This window comes from Arvicola amphibius, chromosome 8, assembly GCF_903992535.2.
Source record: "Arvicola amphibius chromosome 8, mArvAmp1.2, whole genome shotgun sequence".
NCBI classification, from domain to species: Eukaryota; Metazoa; Chordata; class Mammalia; order Rodentia; family Cricetidae; genus Arvicola; species Arvicola amphibius.
In genome coordinates this window covers 35,672,345-35,678,169 of record NC_052054.1, presented here as the reverse complement: position 1 = coordinate 35,678,169, position 5,825 = coordinate 35,672,345, and the positions used below count along the sequence as shown (strand labels likewise).

The window sequence follows — 5,825 nt, the reverse complement described above, 5'->3', positions numbered from 1 at the left end:
AGAGCAGCTTAGCCCCTGGCCTGGAGAAGTTTAGGGTAGGAACCTCCTATGCCAGCTGTCACATGTAGAGATTGAGGGATACAGGGAGACCCTGGGGGCCACTGTCGGCTTTGATATGCTAAATAGGCACCTCAGCTAGTTGTGCAGGTTCTTGAGACCTAACAGAGGGCTTTATGCCTGCACGTGGTGCAGGCAAAACACACACATAATGTTAAATAAAACAAATTTGTGAGCAAGACCACAGTGGCGAATCATCAACTAACTATAAGACAGACCACATAGTAGAAATTTGAAATTTCTACTCAATAAGTTAACTTATTACAGTTTGGCCTTTTTGCCTGGCACTTCCTTTTTTTTTTTTTTTTCCACTTTGGCCTTGGCTCATTACAATCCAGTGTCAGCTTGCAGTATTGCTTGGAGACACTAGAATCCTTTCATACCGAGAGAGCAAAGCTTCTGTGATCTAGACTTGTACTAGTCTGAGGGAATGGAGAAAGAAAACCGAACAAAGCTGACAGGCTGGGCACAGAAATAATTAGAGGACGGCACATTACATCAAGAAGAGAAAATAAACAGTGCCCAGGAAGCAGGAGTCAGAACGCAGAAAGTGGCCTGAAAAAATACAAGTTGACACAGTATTAGACCCCTCCAATCTGATTAGTATTTGACAGTAATATTTTAAAATAATAGAGGAATAGATTCCTAACTAAAGCTTTGTGTAATAATTTAATGAAAACAGTTAGATAATTATGTTTTTTTGCAGTTTATTTCTAATCAAACATGAAATTGAGAGGTTGAGTGTGGTTTTGCCTGAGGTATAAATGAGAATAGATATTTAGACACTGCATACTATTATTAAATTAGCACCAAACTTGTTTTCTAATCTCAGGACTGTAGGCTTGCTGTGTAGTATATCTTTTATATAGTAATGGTAGTCGTGTGATGTTTAATTAATTTGTGTTTATAAAATAATCATTTTACAACATGTCATATGAAACACTGCAGATGACAATCAGAATTTCCTATGTGTGTGCATGTATGTATACATGTGTATGCTTGTGATAATATCGACAAATAACCAATACAATACCATTCTCCCCCCCCGCCCAGAAAACCTTATCTGCTGAAATGTTTACATTCAATTACTCCTGATGGGAATAAGCTCAGCTGCTGGTATGAAGAGACACAAAGCACAAAGTGTGTGAGAGGAGAAGGGAGTAGAGGGGCATTTTAAAATTTCTCAAACTCTGTTGTCAGCAGGTTATTAAAAACATCACTGCCATTATTATTGGAAGACGACACCATGCTCCTGTTTGCTTTTCTATTCTCTAAGCTGAATTTTCCTTTGTTCAAATTATCTTCCATTTTCTATATTTTGTCTATTACCTTAGTCCTTGAAATCATTAAATTTTAATATTTTAGTCATTTCTTCCCTCTTCTCTTGTCTTAGGAGAACTTTATCCTGCTATTGATAATGTTATAGAGTTCATGGCGAGTCTCCATTTATAACAAATACATGAGGGATGAATTAAAATTTCCTCAAATTCCCCTATATTATAGGGATATAAAATATATATTTGGGAATGCATGGTAGAATACATGTAGAAATTAAAAATTGAAGAACTACATTACTTCTCTCCTGTTGAATGGGCCTTAGCCCAGCTAGTTATCACCAACACGTGAGTGTCACTAATTGCCCCCTTTCAAATGTCTGCTATGTTTGTCGTGATGCTTCATGGGTATTGTAGCTGGGTAGGATTATATAATTGTTTCTCTCCCTTGGCAGCTTGCATAGTATTTTCTGGTATCACAGAGACCAGTGTAGTGATATTTTATTTGTATTTTAATAAATAAAGCTTGCCTGAAGATCAGAGAGTAAAACAGCCACACTGGTCAACCCTTACAGACAAGGCAATGGTAACACACACCTTTAATCCCAGTAGCCACACTTGTTTGCCATAGAAATCAGGTGGTAGTGGTGGAATACCTTTAATCCCAGGCCTAGAGAGGGATATAAACCAGGATGAGACAGGAACTAACTCTCTTTCAGTCTAAGGATTTCTTAGAGGTAAGAGCTCTCTAGTGGCTTGGCTGCTCTTCTTTTCTGGTCATCAGGTTGAATTCCAATATCTGTCTCTGGGTTTTTATTATTTGTGCTACATGTGGCACCCAATGTGGGGATTGAACCCATGACTCTGACATTAAGAGTCCCACATTTGGTGCCCGATGTTTGGGGTATGAATTCACAAAAAAGTCATTTGCCTGAGGCTTTTTAGTCCCCAGATCAGGCTAGAGATGCACATGGGGCTCTCTCCAGAACTGTACGTGGGGCTCCAACCCCACCTGGCCAGGCTTTCTTTTCTTTTTTCCCCAGATCTTGGGAAAAAGTTGGGGCTTTTCGTGTTGCAACCTCTCTGAAATAGTCTCCAGCTGCCACCCAAACTCCAGAAGCACCAGGGATCCAAACTGGCAGGTTCTGCCTTCAGGCAGTTCCTTGCCTAGCTAGCTCAGTTGGTAGAGCATGAGACTCTCAATCTCACGGTTGTGGGTTAGAGCCCCACATTAAGTGCCATTATGTAAACTGAGACTGTGCTTTCCTTTCCCAACCACCCATACCCAAATAATCACACAGAAACTGTATTAATTACAACACTGTTTGGCAAATGGTTTATGCATATTCCTAGCTCCCTCTTACATCTTAAATTAACCCATTTCTATTAATCTATGTATCACTATGAGGCTGTGGCTTATTGGTAATGTTCTGGCATCTTTCTCCTTCAGTGGTTACATGAGGTCTCCTTAACTCTACCTACTCTATCTCTGTTCAGATTTCCTGTCCGGCTTTACTCTGTGAAGTCATTGACCAAAGCAGCTTTATTCACCAACCAATAAAAGCAACACATATACAGAAGGACATTCCCCCACATCAGACTAGACCATAGGAAAGAGGATTTCAGGTTAGATACAGTCTAAACCATACCAGTATTGAATAATAAGTGTGTGGTTTCTTAGAGACTCACTCTCAAACCCTAGCCCCATCTAAATCCCCTATACACCAGAGACAGCAAAGAATCCCATGGATTAGCTCATTTAAATTGATCTCATCTGTTTGATTTCTACCATCTCATTCCTATTCCTTTGTTATGGCCTTCTTTTGTAATGTATTAAATGATTGCACTGATCCCCAGATTCTGCAATCTCTGTACTCTCACTTCCTCTATGTGATGGTTTGTATAAGAATGGTCTTCATAGGCTCCTGTAGTGGGACACTTAGCCCCCAGTTGGTGGAACTGTTTGGGAAGGATTAGGAGGTGTGAGTTTTTTGAAGGAGGTGTGCCTGTGTGGGGAATGGGCACTGAAATTTCAAAATCCCATCCCATTCCCCATTAGCTCTCTCTATCAGCCTCATGCTAGCAGATCGGGTGTAAACCCATGACTGCTCCAAGGCCATGTCTGCCTGCCTGCTGCCATGTTTCCTGCTATACTTCCTGTCACGATGGTCATGAACTTACCCTCTGAAACTATAAACAAGGCCCCAATTAAATGCTCTCTTTTATAAGTTGTTTTGGTCATGGTGTCTCATCACAGCTGTAGAAAGTAACTAAGAGACTCTTAATTTTTCTGATTGCTATCTATATATTTCCTGCCTATTCTTTTTAATTTATTTTTTTATTTTATTTTTCAGATTATAGTGTTTCATTGTTGCCTTTTTTCGTCCAGACCATTTGGTTCCCTTTGAAATCTATGGCCTCTTTTTTCATTGTTGTTGCATACATACATGTATATGTAAACACATGAATATTCCTAAATACATGAACACAACCTTCATTGTCTATATCATATCACTTAGCTTAGGTTTGTTACTAACAAGCTTTCTCAACTTAAATGAATCCATACTTCTTATCTACACTCTACCACATGCTGGTACCTTTTTCCAGCACAGCATGATATTTTTCTGCTTTCTCTGTGTGACTCTACCCTCCTTCTTCCCCACCCTATCTTTTTTCCACAAGTCCCACCTAACCTCTACCTGCCTAGCTATTGGCCATTTGGTTCTTTATTAAACCAATCAGAAGGCACCTTGGCAAAGACATATCTTCACAGTATACAAAAAGATTATTCCATAACATTAATCAGCAAGCATGTTCTTTCCTGTCAACTCTTTACCATGTTCTTGACTAAATGTTGGTAATACTATGCTTTTGCTAAGATACCTCCCTTAGGGAGCTGATCCCCAGTGAAATGACTAATCTTGTTTGTCAACTTGACACACCTGAGAAGTAGGAACTTCAGTTGGGGAACTGTCTCCATCAAGTTGGCCTATGATTATGTCTGTGGGAAAATTTCTGAATTGCTAATTGATAGAGGAGGTGACTCTATCACCGTGGGGCAGTGCCTCCTCTGGGCAGCTGGCTCTAGGTTGCATAAGAAGGCTCCCGAGCAGAAGCAAGCAGCAAGATGTAAACAGCATTCCTCCATGATTTCTGCTTCAAAGTCCTGTCCTTCTAGAGTTCCTGCCCTGACTTCCTTTGACGATGGAATGTAACCTGTAAGATTAAGTAAACCCTTCTTTCCCAAGTTGCTTTTGGTCATGGTGTTTTATCACAGCAACAGAAACCAAACTGTAACACCCAGCTGCATTTGATACTGTTTGATTGAACCTTATGTTTCCAGTTTTTAAAAGCCTTTGGCATTTTTCACTGACTTTTAGGATGTGCATCAAACTTTTCAGGGATTGCAAGACAACTCACATTTTGGCACAATGTCTTATATCACAGGGGATGGAACAGGAGCCAGGAATGAGTGATGTCTCAGTATGCAGTGCACTTGTATATAACACACTGTCCAAAATCTTGCATGACTTTTAAATGCCCCAAGAAGAAAATTTCAATTGAACCTAAAACCTCTTCTTTTTTATAACATACAAAGTTTCACTTAAATTAACTTTAGAATGATTTTAGTATGCACCAATTTTAATGGTAGTTTAAACCAAGAAACTGCAGTACCAGGGTTGTTGGAACTTTGCAGTTTTAGTTTCCTAGGAAGGAAAACAGGGAAATGAAGACAAGGCAAAACTCTAGGGCATTCCCCACTGAGTTATCTTCTCACAATAAAGTATTATGTGCAAGCAATTGTGTGTGTGTGTGTCTGTGTGTGTGTGTGTGTGCGTGTGTGCACATGCATGTCTGTATGTATGTATGAAGGTAGTTCCAGTTGGGATAGAACATAACACAGAGTGTTCAGAAGGTGAAGTACACAGGACACATCTCTAACGTGTTCCTTCCCCGCTGGCCTCCATTTTCTTGGCATAAACAGTGCCACTTCTGGATCCCTACAACTCCCAAGCCCCACTCAGAACCTTCAGGACAGTATTCTCAGGAGACAATGCCAGGCAGTAAATCTATTCTTTCCTTCTGGGGCTATAAGAGAAACAGGTGGGGTCAATCTGACCACAGGGAGTTGAGTCATCACCTTTCATTATCCAAATGACTGGGACAGTGGTACTCAACCATGTTGCATAGTGGAAATATCTACATATTGCAAGATATAAAAATACTGGGTCCCTCCCTCCCTAACACTTCCGATTTAGTTTAGAGTATAGCTTGGAGATTTTGAACTGATTCTCTCGGCAACCTAGACTGTCTAAGGAGCTTCTTCTAATGATGGTTATTATGTCCAGGGTTAGTAAAGGTAGAAAATGCAGATTATCTTGAAGTTCGGGAGTGTGTGTGGGTGAGTGGGTAGGGGAGTAAGAGGTGCCCCCCCTCTCGCCCAGTGTGTAGATTTCTTTGACACAGTGGCATTTGCTCATTGATGAACAGGAA

At 40.3% G+C, this 5,825-nt stretch overlaps 1 non-coding gene across 1 annotated transcript; it reads left to right on the top strand.

Annotated features, from left to right (window-relative positions):
- The first annotated feature begins 2,496 nt into the window (after positions 1–2,496).
- On the top strand, positions 2,497–2,569 carry Trnae-cuc. The gene has a single exon. It is a non-coding gene; the product is annotated as a tRNA-Glu (tRNA).
- Positions 2,570–5,825: the final 3,256 nt, after the last annotated feature.